The sequence below is a fragment of the Suncus etruscus genome, chromosome 3 (genome assembly GCF_024139225.1).
Source record: "Suncus etruscus isolate mSunEtr1 chromosome 3, mSunEtr1.pri.cur, whole genome shotgun sequence".
NCBI lineage: Eukaryota > Metazoa > Chordata > Mammalia > Eulipotyphla > Soricidae > Suncus > Suncus etruscus.
In genome coordinates this window covers 154971171-154987547 of record NC_064850.1, presented here as the reverse complement: position 1 = coordinate 154987547, position 16377 = coordinate 154971171, and the positions used below count along the sequence as shown (strand labels likewise).

Sequence of the window (16377 nt, the reverse complement as noted above, 5' to 3'; positions counted from 1 at the left end):
AAGGGGGGGGGGAGAAAAGAAAGAAAAGAAAATGAAAAGAAAAGGATTCATCCTTTTCTTCTGAAAAAGAAGAGGAAGGAGAGTAAGAAGAGGACAAAGAATACAAAGAATAGTAAGAAAAGAAGAAAAAGGAGAGGAGGAGGAGAAAGACGAGTAGGAGGAAGAAGAGTAGGAGAAAGAAGAAAAAGAAGAGGAGAAAGGGGAAGAAGGAAAAGAGGAAGAAGAAAATGAAGAAGAGAAAAAAGAAAAAGAAGAGGACGAAGTAAAAGAGGAGGAAGAAAAGAAAAGAGGAGGAGGAGGAAGAAGAGGAGAAAGAGGAAGAAGAGTCTACAGCCACACCACCCTGAACGTGCCCTATCTCATCTGATCTCAGAAAGAGGAAGAAGAAAAAGAAGAGGAAAACAAATAAAAAGAAAATAGATTGAAGATTTATTTTTAATTTATTTTCTTATAATAGTGTCTTTGTTTAAACACTGTGATTATAACACCTTTGTAGTTGGGTTTCAGTTAAAAAAATTTTTTTAAAAATATACAGTTGGGGTGGAGGGAGGACATCACTGGTGGTGGAAATGCCCTTGATTTATCATCATTATGTACCTTAAATATTACTGTGAAATATTTGTAATTTACTTCGGCCACAATAAAAAAATTACAGAAAAAAAAAAAGAAAATATATCTGCATCAAAAGTCTTATACTTGCCTCCCAGTGCTTACCACAGAGGAGGCATAGTTAATGTACCCCATATACACCACATTCCAGGCCCTTTGCCTGGTCTGTATTGTTAATGAGGGGACATGGAAAAAAAAATAGTCTTATACAGGCTCTGTGTAAGAATTACCATTTCTCCATCCTCCAATATTTTAAAATACAAATTGATGAATCCCTGGACATAATACGGATGCTCTTTTTCTGAAGGAAAGTGTCAGAAAAGTTTTAATTTCAACTCAATTAAGTACTGATACTAGGTAACTGGTATTGAAGAGTAAGTAAAAGGGAGGTAAAAATCTTAGAATCTACCTCCAAATCCACTTGGCTGCTACCTCAAAGGCAGTGTTTACTTGTTTTTGAGTCACACAAATGTAGAAACTACATAATCTGGATGGATTAACTTTAGGTTCACAATAATTTAAAACATTGAAAATGTTCAATATTACATAAATTTTAAAATGGACTCCTTGCACATTTAAGCAAAAATTGAGTAAGAAAACACAACAGGCCTTAACAAAAGAGACAAGGAATGGCAGTGGATCCCGTATTATCTTCTATCTGGAAGTAGTTAATGTAAAGGCAGACAGATCAGACTGGTCCTATTAAGCATATTTGTTAGATTCCACTTCCTTCCAAAATCAGTATATGAAGGGAACTTATATTAATTGCTCACACAACACACGTTTTCTACTGAAGTTCAAGTATCTACTAATTAACACTACAATCTAGCAAATGTTAAATTTAATTGCACCAAATAATATCTATGTAAGCCAGTTATAAACTACAATAATTCTGGGTTATGACTTAAAATGTGAACAACAGATATAAAAGGTGTAGTTAAAAAATAACCTAATTTCAAAAGTAGTAAAAAGAATCTAAATTAAAGATTGTTACTTAAAATGAATTGAGACAAGCCCTCTATTTTCACACCAATTAAGCAAAATAAATAATAAGAACCCAATTTTTACATCCAAGCAACAATTTTTAAAACATCATCATATAAAATGAGCTCACAGTAGTCAGGAGTCCCTTACGTGGCCTCAAAGTGGGGAATATTGGTCAGGCAGCACCACCTAATGGCTACTGGACAGAACCTGTATCCTCTACCTTGGGAATGTGGCCTGCTGTAGCACTTTTTCCTACACAAGCTTCAGACATAACTGAATAAGCAGAATCCCTGCCACCAAGTTTAAAAGGGGCCATTATCATACCACTCCCTTAAATTCTGGTCAAAATGTGACTAGATGCTGTCAGGATTATTTTGACTTGGTGGCAACCTCTCAGTCTACCCAGAGCCTATCAACTCAGGACACCAGAGCTTCAATAAACAGTAGCTTATATTCTGTGTGACAGCATCTCCCTGAATTCATACAGTTAAAGAAACATGATATTTTAGAATAAACTCTGCAATAGCTTAACACATGTATGAAAAGAGAAACACTTCAGGGAAATTTTAGGATGAGATTATATTTCCAACAATGAACTTCCAATAGTATAATGTCTCTTCCTTGGTGTTCACATAGATCTACAAGAAAAAATGTTCCTATCTCATTGTCACATATGTCCAGGAAGAATGATGTTTTGCATTTTATTTTACTCCAGCCATGTTATTATCACCAGAAAATAATAATATTGCTACTACACTAAGTACAAAGGTATTTTACTGTTGAGTAAATCCATGGCAACTTCCATCTTATTACTTTTATTTTATTGTTTTGGGGCAGAAAAGAAATATAAAATTGGAGTCAAACTTTTTACTTTCCCTTTGTTTGTAGCTGAATCCAGTCTTTGTCTTCAAGGCTCTTGATTCCTTACTCAGTTCTCCACTATTCTTACTACATTTTTCTCCCTTCTTTTTGGTTTGTTTAGGGTCCACATCCAGCTGTATTCAGAACTTACTCCTGGCTCTGTGCTCAGGAATCACTCCTGATGTGTCTCAATACACTATATGAGGTCCTGGAAGTTGAACCCAGGTCATACACATGCAACCTGCTGTACTATCTCTCCAACTCCCAACTCCATTTTCTCTGGAAGCATGTCTTCATGATGTTGGCTTTCTGGAATCCACTCATCCGTCTCTACACTCTTCCAAGTTTTTTTCTTTAACTTTGTTTTCTCTTTATTTAAACATCTTGATTACAAATATGATTGTGATTAGGTTTCAGTCATGCAAACCAGTGCAACATTCCCACCACCAATGTCCCAAATCTCCCTCCATCCCACCCCACCCCCACCTGTACTCCAGACAGGCTTTCCAGTTCCTTCATTCATTCACATGATTATGGTAGTTCTCTATGTAGTTATTTCTATAATTGCACTCACCACTCTTTGTGGTGAGCTTCATGAAATGAGCTGGAAGTTCCAGCCCTCCTCTCATTGTCTCTGAGGATTTTTACAAAAAATGACTTTTATTTTTCTTAAAACCCATAGATGAGTGAGACTATTCTGCGTCTCTCTCTCTTCCTCTGACTTATTTCACTCAGCATGATAGATTCCATGTACATCCATGTATAGAAAAATTTTGATCTCACATTACTTCAATTTTGATCTCACATTATTTTACAGCCATTTTGTTTCTTATTCCATTTTTGAAAACTGATTATTGTTGAGGAGGAGCTGTAAGGAGTGTCACACAATTGGGCAGACTTAGACCTGCAGAATTCCTGTACCATCTAGTACCAAGTCCCCACAGTCCTTAGCATAGTCCTATTAGTTAATTGTTTACAATGACTCCTCTTAAGCACCGTTGGCAAGTTTTTCTTTTCTTTTCATTCTTCTCCCACTAAATCCCAGTCAGTCTCTTGTGTTACCTATTTCACTGAGAGGAATAACATCAATCAGATTTCTCTCAATTACCTTCCATAGGCCTCAAATTTCCCGACTCTTAGCTTTCTACTTTTATTCTCAGACAACCACAAACATCCTCCAAGGCTAATTATGTTTTACTTCAGGATTTTATCCTATGCCTTTCTTCCTCAGAGTCTTAAGTATGAATTATTGCCACTCCTTGACTTGCATTTTATTCTCCTCCTTGGGAATCTTGCTTAGCTTAAAAACACAACTTTTGGTTTTGTCCAATAGCATCCTATCTCTCTCTTGTGCCAGAGTTGGAAACAGAGTTGTTTTCAAAATTTAAGCACAGCTTCAACATTTTCCTATTTCTTTATCTATCTAATCATGTTTATTAAGTTTTTCAGTTGTTATTCAATAGCATTTAGGTTCTAGTACTAAGGCACCAATATCCTTTTAATTACCAAACCTAATGATTGTTTTATTTTTTTTTAATCTCTTCATTATCTAGCCTCACCCTTAGCATCCTTCCCTTTCATAAAATTCTACAAAGTAGAAATTTTCAACATAATAATAGCTATATGCCTTTTTATGGAAAAATTCACTTAGTTCAGTTAACAATCATTGAGCTCCCACTATATTCTAGCCCTGTGATTGTTACAGAGTTGGTGTTTAATCACTATCGGTTGAAGGAATGAATGCTTTGCTATGTGTTAGGCTACACGAGTAAATGAAACATATTCCAACCCTCAGGGAACAAGTTTAATTATTCACTTGATGTACACATGAAAAATTCAATGTATTCAAAAATAAATTCTTCATCTTCTTATTTTAAAAAAAATTCTGTGCTCATTCCTTGTTTCCTTCCTGTAAGATTAAATAAATTTAATGTCAGAGTCCTTTGTACCACTCTGTCCATGGATTTTCATACCACCCAGTATGTCAGTACATCATTTCCCTTTCCTTCTCCCTATCACATTCTTTTTTTTTTTTTTTTTTTTTTTTTTTTTTTGTGGTTTTTGGGTCACACCCGGCAGTGCTCAGGGGTTATTCCTGGCTCCAGGCTCAGAAATTGCTCCTGGCAGGCACGGGGGACCATATGGGACGCCGGGATTCGAACCGATGACCTCCTGCATGAAAGGCAAACACCTTACCTCCATGCTATCTCTCCGGCCCCACCCTATCACATTCTTAACCTATTAGCTTATCTTTTTTGAAGTCTTTACCTAAATGATTGCAGAAGCTTTCTGACTGGACATCCCAATTTTGATATGTCCTGCTTCCATATCTAGGTGTTCTATTCATGCCTATAATTCTCCACCCTGCCTCAGAATTATCTTTCTAAAATTTGTATAACCACATTAATTCCTTTTTACAAGAAGATTGATTAGTTGCCCACCTTCCTTAAACCTGGCAGTCACAAGCAAATTCAACCTTCTATTTTCTATTTTCTGCTTCTATTTAACTTTCTGTTTTCTACTTTTTTGTTTTGTTTTGTTTTTGTTTTTGGGTGATACTCCAGGGTTACTCCTGGATATGAGCTCAAAAACCACTCCTGGCTTGATAAACCTATGAGACATAGGGGAATCGAACCTTGGTCCATTGTAGGCAAGCGCAGGCAAGGCCAACACCTTACCGCTCCAAGCCACTGCTTTGGCCCCCTGTTTTCTACTTATTTTTAACACCCTCACCCCCAAAGCCAGACCTCCTTGTTTTACCTGATTTCCACAACATGTCTGCCTTATTAGGTTATTCTCCACTCCCTAACATATGGGCCTATGCCCAGACCAGACTCTCCTGAAATGTCCTACTCTGACTCTTTTTTTAATTATCCAAAGCCTGGTTATCTATATCCCAAAACCTAATCTTCTACGTTATTTTATCTTTCTTTTGATTTTTTACTGAAATTTATTCATACTTTTATTGCAAAATGTTCTTTCTCATTCTATAATTGTTCCTATCTGTCTCCCTGGGAGTTGTCAAATTCTAACTCTCTCTTTTTTTTTTTTTTTTTTTTTTTTGTGGGTTTTGGGTCACACCTGGCAGTGCTCAGGGGTTATTCCTGGCTCCATGCTCAGAAATTGCTCCTGGCAGGCACGGGGGACTGTATGGGATGCCGGGATTCAAACCCATGACCTTCTGCATGAAAGGCAAACGCCTTACCTCCATGCTTTCTCTCCGGCCCCTTAACTCATTTTTTAATCCCCAAAGTGTTCTATGGGTTGATTGGCTTGAGAGTAAAATATTTTGTCTATAACTAAAAATGACTTAAACATGATGATAATGAGGAATTACTTCTTTTAAACCTTATTTCAAAAAGAAGGAAGAGGGAACGGAGCAATAGCACAGTGATAGGGCATTTGCCTTGCACACTGCTAACCCAGGGCAGACCTGGGTTCGATCCCCAGCGTCCTATATGTTCCCTCAAGCCAGGAGCCATTTCTGAGCGCATAACCCCTAAGCATCACTGAGTGTGGCCCATAAACAAAAAAATAAACATAAAAAAAAAGAAGGAAGAGAGAGTATGCAGAAAAGAACTTAGTGTTCACCGTGCACTGTGTCTCATTGTCATTACTCCTTCAACAAATACATTTCAGGAAATGCTGGTAATTTCACCTCAAATGCAAAGCTCTATTCACAGGGTAGACTGGTGAGGTTTCACTAACTCAAGCTTAATTCATCATCACTACAATAAATACAATTCCACATACATGCCCTGCAGACAGTAGGTCAATACTGTCAACGCTCTCGTGAAGGATGGTCTTTGAAAAGGACAGACTAGGCTGGAAAAATACAAAATTGCACTTTTAACTTTTCCAATGCCAGTTTAAAAAAATATCAAGTACACCAACTTATTTATTTATTCTCTTGAGATAGCCAGACCCAATGATGCCTGGAGGTGTTCCACTCCCAGCAGTTCACAGGAGACCATGAAATTCTGGGTATCAAACACAAGACTCTTGCATGAAAACATGCATTCCAGTCCTTTGAACTATGTCCCCAGCTTCCCAATGTCAGTTTCTGAATGCTACCAAAGAATGGCCTCTGAAATCCTAGAAGGCTTTGGACATGGAATATGAAAGGGGCACTTAAAACATTAATCAGATTGAGACAATGAGAGGTTATACTACCTTCTAATGGTCTATAGCAAATGGCTTTCCATGTTCTTAATCTAATATTTCTTGGACACTGATGAGGTCTTTATATCTGCCTGATTTGACCTGCAATTTCTTCATCCCATTCTCTTTATAAGGGCATAAACTGCTGGTCAACCTGCTCCTTTTGCAAATAATTTCATGTATTAATTTACTATGGAAGTTACAATATAGAGCCACAGATTAGTGGGTTAAACAACAAAAATGTATATTCTCATAGTCTAGAGACTAGATATCTAAGATCAAAGTGTGGAAATGGTTGTTTCTTCTGATGTCTCACTCCCTAATTTATAGATTGGAGGTCTTTAGTCTTCACATCATCTTCATCTGTACTTGTCATTCTCCCTATCTCTTTTTCTCATAAAGACGCAATTATACGGGATTAAGGCCCACAGTAATAATTTAATTTGGACTTAATTAACTCTTTAAAGATACTTTAAAGACACTAAAGGTACTATCTCCAAATATGGTCACATTCTGAGGTACTTGTTAAGATTTCATCATAACAATGTGGAGACAAGGAGGAGGGCTGGAAGCAATTTTACCCAGAATGCTCCATGTGAAGTTCTATTTTCCTCTGATCTCCAACTCTTGCTATTAGTCATATCTTTTACAGAATTAAGGGTCAAATGACCCTGATTCTAAATTGAAGAAACCTCTGTAATTTATAAGTCAAGTGGTGAAAAGAAGCTAGAAAAGATGAACCCAGAGAAAAGACCATCAAGAGCCGTACATATTTGCCTGATATATCAACTCTTCATATAATCAACCATGTAATCAACCAGGCTTGACCATGGCTGCAGAATATGGCAAGGTTTGGAAATTCAGAGTTATAATTATACAGAAAAAAAACATAACGGGAAAGGACAATCCCCTACTTGGTAGATGCCTTGATATGACATCCATTTCTTCCTTGAATTCACAATAAACACTGGGATGGGTCAGTTATAAAACTTTATATCAGGAAAATAGGAGAAATGTATGACCAGTAGATCATAATGAACCCAAGAAATCATGTGGTCTAGCTGTGATACATAAAAAGACAAACAAGTGTGCTTTTATTAGCTATCCATAATCTGCCTTTATTATAGAGTCTGTGAACAATATTATAATATCTAAATGACCCTTAGCAGAAAAAAACTTTGCCATCCCTCCTCTGATTAATAAAACTTATTCCCCAATGTGACTTACAACTGAAACTCTTTTATCCCATATTTTCATTCCACCTTCCCTGACATTAATAATGTTACTGTACAATTATTTATGCTAGTGCTAAAATGCTGTATCAACAATTATGAAAAATTTTTCCTAACTAGAATTTAGCTGATCAATATTTAGGCTAAATTTTTGCATGGATATTTTTAAAGAAAATTCAGAAGACAATAAAAAAAATACAGTATAACGTAAACTTAAAAATGTTTTTAAAAAATACCAACATCCATTCCTACTTAGGCCAATTTCCTTCAACTTCTTTATGTAAAATATTGTACAATGAGGATTTATACTCTGACTGAAAACCCTAAGGCACTGTAAAATTCTTAATCATCAAATATGCAATTATGCTCACTATACTGTAATTACTAAGGAAAGAAAGTGCACTCATACATTTTACAAAGATTTTCTACAGAGAGGAAATGGTAGGTTATATATGTTGGAAGAATTTCTAATTAATTTTCAATTAATCAAAAATTCAAGTAACAAAAATATCCATTTCTTAAATATTTCTTAAGCACTTGCTGTGCTAAGCATCAAATGGTTCTACTTTAATGTGAAGTGCAAGAAAGGCCATTTCCAAATTGATAGATAGAATACTTTTCTGCAAATAAAAATTAGCAAGTGACTCCACTCTGGATTTGCATAGCAAAGGAGGTCATATGTAAATATACAAAGCTTTGAAATTTTAGATACCTAAATGAGATAGCATATAAGAATATTTAAATTTGATTTTTCTGAAACCTGAAGTGTTGGTTGGTGCCTTAGAAATGATTTTAACTATGACATACAACCTCAGTGTCACATCTTTTGGTGTGACAAATCCTCCACGCATATTGACTTAGCAAAGAAAACTTGTTAAGTTGTAGCTGAAAATGCCAAAGGAAATCTTGGTAAATTTGGATGAGCAGCTGGAATAATATGGCCATGCTAAGATCTTCTGGTTTCTCTCTGGGACTGATTTTCTCTTAAAATTACTAAATTCCATTATCTCAAATCCTCAGATCCTCATACCCTGTTATTGAGAAGAAGTGAGATGGCTTCTTGTTCTAGATTTGGGTCTATAATAGTATACTATAGTGTTGTGTTTTTCTTTTTCAGAACCCTAACAAAAGTCTCTTTGGGCCTTGTTGGGCCTGATTGATTTAAAAGTCCAATACTCAACCAGAGTTGCCCAAGGAGAAAGGATAATTCAATTAAATAAACAAACAGGGTCACCCTGGAATCAGGGATAAACTTAATCCCATCTCTGACAATGAGAAAAAAATGACTTCCCAAAGGAAATTCAAGGGGTTCTAAAATATGGGAAAGGGAGACATGTGGCTAAAACATAAATGGTTAACTACACACACAAACATAAAGTTATTGCAGGTTTTACTCTTCCCAATTTTGGAACCAAGTCAATCATAACTATCCTATTAGTTGTACTTTAAAATGTTTATTAGAATGTTCTTGAGGTGTGGGAGATGGGAAAGTAACTTAAAGTTGCCCCTAATTCATTTAGAATCCTTATATGCTATGTCAAAGAATAAACCATTCAGAATAAAAATATGTGGCCCTTTGAAAAAAAAATGAGAACGACTTTACAGTCAATCCTTGAAATATAAAGTTCAAAACTTTCTATTAATAATCATAACTTATTGGGTCTGTACTTACTGTAAGCCACCACTGTCTTAAACCCATAATCTGCATTGAATCACTTATTCTTTGCAACAAAACTAGGAATTTGATCCTATTATTGATACCATATTAGATGAGCAAACTAAGGCAGAGAGAAGTTAACCATAGGGTCTCCCTGAAAGCCAATGAAAGATCAGAGTTTGAACTTGAACCATACAGCTGAAAGAAACAGAGGTCATGATTCCAGGAACTAGGGACAAGACACTTCCAGTCTGATCTTTGGTCCTGCCATTAAAATCTTTATCCCAGCTTCAGGGTAAGAAATCCCAGTTTCTAGAGTAAGAGCATCATTAAATCTTACTCACTCATTGGAAATTAAGTAACCTCATCTGAGCCCAGCGCCATGCATTCAGGAACAGGAAGTGACTGCTCAACAATGCACTGGCCATATAACCAACTGATTTCTTTGGAGTTCAGGACCTAGACTTCTCTTGGACCTCCAGGAGAAGAGTCTGTGTAGATAGAAACTTCAGGGAAGAGAGCAGGCAATCTGGTGATTTAGATCCTGGGCTTCACTGGGTGCAGAACCTGGTGCTAAACTGTCACTATCTTTAATGTTGTTAACTGTGTTTTGAAATTGTCCCTCTGGCCAGTGTGACCTGGAAAAGGAGAGGTGACATATTATTGCATATGATTAAAAGAAAAGTTACATTAGTAGATGCTTGGACTCTCCTAATTACTATGATTTCATTTTTCAACTATTCTTTTCTACTTTTGCCCAAATGCAGGAAGGCAAGAATAGGATTCTAGAATAGTAATTGTTCCAAAACATAGCTTCTCATTAAACTAATTCTCTTGACCCACAGCATATAACAAATGTCCAAATTGAGTGCAGGTTTTTACATGTACCACATAGCTGCCTGTGAAGATGCTGCTGCAGAAAGGAAGAGTAAAAACAACAGGGACAGTTGGCTCAGAATGAAGGGGAGGGCAAAGGGAATTTGAGCAGTCAATGCAGCTGAAGACCAAACATTAAAACAAGTGGCAAGTGTTATAGGCACATTAAAAACTCCTGTGCAGGATTCCGAGCATGATCTTTTGTAACCACAAATAGCTATGGGAAGGACCTAGATATTTCAGCCTTGGTAACATAGCTTATTCCATTCAGTATAAATGATTGGTGGCTGCAGTGTGCCACCTAATGGTGACACCAGTTGCTTTTAACGTAAGTGTGTTTGCACTTTTAAAAAAAATTTAAAGTTGCTCTTCTCAATCTAACTAAAGTGAAGTGATAAGACCATAAATAGCTTTGCAACAGTTATAAAGAGTAGCCTCAATTTTAATGGTTCTAAGGATGATATTATGTGCTTAAATAGAAAATTCAAATTAAATATCAACTAGTTGTGTTATCTCATTTTAAAACAAGAAAAATGTATAAATGCATAGCTATGCTTAATGAATGTGAAAACTAAAAAGATCTGGACTTAACTTACTGCAGTCCTACAAATCCAGGAATTCTGCTAAATATTCTGGCACCCTTATTTTCTCAGTCTTTTTTCACTTAATGGCTTAAAATAAAATAAAAAACAAGTCTTAAAGCCAAGCTTATTTAACACATCAACACTGGCTCTGCAATTTGTGTTAATTAACCCACATTCGACTGTGAGCCAACAGAGGTATGTGCTAAAGTCAATGTGATAGCAGACCTTCCTGAAGAAATGCACCATTTCAGCTGGCCACTTAATCTACTGTACTTTCGAAGAACAAGTCTCATCAAGACATGTTCTTAGAAGTTATTTTTTTAAGCATGTCTGTCTCCAGCCAGATCCTCTGTCACAGGGATGAATTGTGAAGTTTACACAAATTTTAATCAAGACAAATTTTCCAGGAGAGGAAAAAACCTGAAATCCAATACTAAGTTAGGAATGGTGATCAAAGTTAGGTCTCCCTAAATCATAGATAACTTCAATATTAATAATCCAGAGACAGCAATACCATAAGCAATCTGTGATTCTGCAGGTTCATACCTTGGCACGTGTTGAAAGCAAATTATTTCTATACCAGCCACCCTGGTTTACTCTTTTGCCATTTCTGTTTTTCATTAGATGTGCATGTGAATAGTGTGTTGTAGATGTATAATAATTAAAGTTAGGGCAGATAGAGGCTGAATTGTTAATTTTGTTTGCTTTTGGGCAAAGGACAATCATAGCAAACCTGAAAGAAGATAATATTTTTTCTTCCTTTCATGATATAATTAATTGCACAATTGCCTTAATAATAACTGAAAAATATTAAAATAGGTGACAGAAAATACTGAGACGATGAATCAAAAGACACTAATATCAAACAACAGAGAAAATTGGCTTTTTATTCTTTCACATTCAGTTATCTCTTGTCACATTGATCAATGCTAAGTGCTTGAATCACTATCAAGCTATTTTTAGATGTCTTATAGACTAAACTCATCATCAAACATATGTAAGATCCACAATGATAGCACACAACCTTCTCATTAATAAATCTGTATGTAGTGCTCCTAGAGACAAGAGAAGAAATGTTTAAGAAAAATGAGGCCCTGAGGGAGGCTCCGCCCACCCACAGGGCCCGCGCGAAAGGTCCACCCCGCCCCCGCAGCGTTTCCCCTGGCTTCCAAAAGGTAGGGAGGGTCCGCCCACCCACGCGGCCCGCCCCCGCAGCGTTTCTCTGGCCTCCAGAGGCTAGGGAGGCTCAGCCCACCCACGCGGCCCGCACTAACGGTTCGCCCCACCCCTGCAGCGCCCCGCCCACTCACACCGGTTCCGCCCTGCCCCCCATTGGGCTTTTGCTGCCTCTCAGCACTAGCTGACAACAATAGGGCAAAGCAAGGAATCAGGCCACAGAAAGAGCAAGGAGGAGCCAAACCTCAGCAAGCTCTCCCAACAGTACCTCTAGATCCACCCTCAGGGAGGAGACCCATTCCCACACAACAGGGGATCAAAACAGGCTGAAATCGGAAGGAACAGCACTCCAAAGCACACCAATAAATACAAAAAAAATATGGGTAAATCAAAGAGAACCCTAAGTTCTGAAGATACGGAGACAAACCCTAACAAGTTTCCAAGTCCGCCAAAATGCACAGATCCCTGGGAAGACAAACTAAAAGCAGCAATGAGGAAGGAAATGCAAGAATTAATAAAAGAAATGAGAGAAACCTTAGCTACAGAATATAAGATAGCTATGGATGAACGAATAAGCCAAATTAAAGAAGAAATGTTAAAAAGCATGAGAGAGACCATACAAAAAGAAGTGAAGGAATTAACAGACAAAGTAACAAGCCTTATTAGCAGAAACACAGAGTTGGAGAAACACATTGAAGAACTCGAAGGAAAACTGCAAACAAAAAATGACCAAGAAACGAACAAAGAAATAAAAGGCAAAGCACTGGAAGGAAAGTCCAGTACCTAATGAACAAGGACAAAAGAAACAATCTAAGAATCGTGGGTATACCAGAAGGGGAGGAAATAGGGAAAGGGGAAGAACAAGTAGTCAGAGAGATAATAGCAGAGAACTTCCCCACCCTCTGGAATAAAACTTCAGGGCAAATACAGGAGATCAAGAGGGTCCCTAATAAAATAGACCCCAATAAACCAACACCAAGACATATAGTAATCCAAATGGCAAAAAACAAAGAGAAAGAGGAACTTCTTAAAGCAATAAGAGAGAAAAAAAACCTCAAATACAAAGGTAGGGACATAAGAATCAAACCAGATCTCCCAGTCGAAATAATTTAAGCAAGAAGACAGTGGAATAACATATTTAAACGACTGAATGAAAGAAACTTCCAACCTAGAGTCCAATACCCAGCAAAACTATCATTCATATGGGAGGACAGACTAAAAACATTCTCAAACAAGACCGAACTAGAGCTATTTGTGCAAACAAAACCGATCCTAAACGACCTACTCAGAGATGAATTACACAATCCAAACCCCCGATTGTAACAAAAACCACCCTACACAACACAACTGCACAACAGTCCTCTCTCTCAATAATCTCCCTAAATGTTAATGGCCTAAACTCCCCAATTAAAAGACGCATAGTAGAGAACTGGATTAGGAAAAATAAACCGGACTTCTGCTGTCTGCAAGAAACACATCTACAGATGCAGGATAAGCACAGGCTTAGAATAAAAGGATGGAAAGTAATTATTCAAGCCAATGGAAAACAAAAATGAGCAGGGACAGCCATTCTTATATCAGACCAAATCACTTTCAATCTCAAGAAAGTGATCAGAGATAAAGAGGGTCACTACTTACTGATCAGGGGAACACTAGATCAAGAAACACTAACCCTGGTCAATATCTATGCACCTAATGTAGAGTCAGCAAAATATGTGAGGCAACTGCTCGTAAACCTGGAGAAACACATGAAGGGAAATGTGATAATAGTAGGGGACCTCAATACTCCACTATCACCACTGGACAGATCCACCAAACAGAAAAATAGCAAAGAAACAAGAGCTCTGAATGAAAAATTAGAAGATTTAGGACTAATAGACTTATATAGAGCCCTCCACCCTCAGAAAACAGAATACACATTCTTCTCAAGTCCACATGGAACCTTCTCCAGAATAGACCATGTCTTAGGAAACAAAGCCAACCTATATAAGACCAGGAAGGTAAGGATCATTAGAAGTACCCTTTCAGATCACTATGCAACAGAGCTCAAAATTGGGGTCAAGAAGAAGCAATGGAGAAAAACTAATACCTGGAGATTAAACAACATGCTGCTCAACAACAGCTGGATCAAAGAGCAACTCAAGGAAGAAATAAAAAGATTCCTTGAGACAAATGATAATGAAGAGACAACATGTCAAAATTTGTGGGACACAGCAAAAGCAGTAATTAGGGGGAAACTCATAGCAATACAGGCCTATGTCAAGAAACAGGAAAATAACAAAACCAACAGTTTAAAAGATCACCTCAAAGAATTGGAACAACAGCAACAGAGAAACCCAACCACAACCAGAAGGCAAGAAATAATAAAAACCAGAGCAGAAATAAACAGCATAGAAACTAAGAAAACAATACAAAAAATCAATGAGACCAGGAGTTGGTTTTTCGAAAAAATAAACAAGATAGACAAACCACTGGCAAAACTCACCAAAAAAAAGAGGGAAAACACCCAAATCAGTAGTATCACAAATGAAAGGGGAGAGATTACAACAGAACCCCAAGAAATACAACATATCATGAGATCATATTATGAGCAACTCTACTCAGCTAGGATAGAGAACCCAGGAGAAATCGACAGATTCCTGGAGAAAAACCCTCTTCCAAGACTGGACAAAGAAGAACTAGAAAGCCTAAACAGACCAATCACCTCAGAGGAAATTGAAGATGTAATTAAAAAACTCCCTAAGAACAAAAGCCCAGGCCCAGACGGATTTACAGGTGAATTCTACCAAACATTCCGAGAAGATTTACTACCACTTTTTCATAGGCTCTTCCAAACCATAGAAAAATCAGGAATCTTTCCTAACTCCTTCTATGAGGCAAATATCACACTCATCCCCAAAGATGGCAAAGACATCACTAAGAAAGAAAACTACAGACCAATCTCACTAATGAACATAGATGCAAAGATACTCAACAAAATCTTAGCAAACCGAATCCAGCTCTTCATCAAAAAGATCATACATCATGACCAAGTGGGATTCATACCAGGAATGCAAGGTTGGTTCAACATACGCAAATCAATTAACATTATACATCACATCAACAACAAGAAAAACAAAAAACACATGATCATATCAATCGATGCAGAGAAGGCGTTTGACAAAATCCAACACCCTTTCATGTTAAAGACACTCAGCAAAATAGGGTTAGAAGGAACCTTCCTCAAGATAGTTACAGCTATTTATGAAAAGCCTACAGCCAACATTATACTTAATGGCGAGAAACTAGAAGCATTCCCACTAAGGTCAGGAACTAGGCAAGGCTGTCCACTCTCTCCACTCTTATTCAATATAACCTTAGAAGTCCTAGCAATAGCAATTCGACAAGAGAAGGGAATCAAAGGAATCCAAATTGGGAAAGAGGAACACAAACTATCTCTATTTGCAGATGATATGATGATATACATCGAAAACCCCAAAGAGTCCACAGTAAAACTCCTAGAAACAATTAACCATTACAGCAAAGTGGCTGGATACAAAGTCAATACACAAAAGACAGTAGCGTTTCTATATACAAACAACAAAGTCGAGGAGAGAGAGATTAAAAATACAATACCATTTAAAATAGTATCAAAAAATATCAGGTACCTAGGAATCAACCTTACAAGGGAAGTGAAAGATCTATACCAGGAAAACTTCAAAACGCTTCAGAAAGAAATTGAAGACGATCTAAAGAAATGGAAGAACATCCCATGCTCATGGATAGGTAGAATTAACATAATCAAAATGACTATTCTACCCAAACTACTATATAGATTTAATGCAATCCCTATCCAAATCCAGACACCATTCTTTAAAGAAATAGAACAATCAGTCACAAAATTTATCTGGAACCACAAAAGACCCAGGATAGCCAAACACATACTGAAAAACAAAAAGCTGGGAGGCATCTCCTTACCTAACTTGAAACTATACTATAAAGCTATAGTAATTAAAACAGCATGGTACTGGAACAGAAACAGGACCTCAGACCAGAATTCCCAGTCAGAACAGAATTCCCAGACATAAACCCCAAAATATACAGCCAAATAATATTTGACAAAAGAGGCAAGGATCTGAAGTGGAACAAAGGAAGTCTATTCAACAAATGGTGTTGGTACAACCGGAAAATCACATGTACGAAAGTGAAGATTGACCCATACCTCACCCCTTATACAAAAGTTAACTCAAAATGG

The 16377-nt window shown here is 37.1% G+C and overlaps 1 pseudogene; it reads left to right on the top strand.

Moving 5' to 3' along the window:
* The first annotated feature begins 697 nt into the window (after nt 1–697).
* Nucleotides 698–799, top strand: LOC126005262 (uncharacterized; annotated as a pseudogene).
* The last annotated feature ends 15578 nt before the right edge of the window (nt 800–16377 follow it).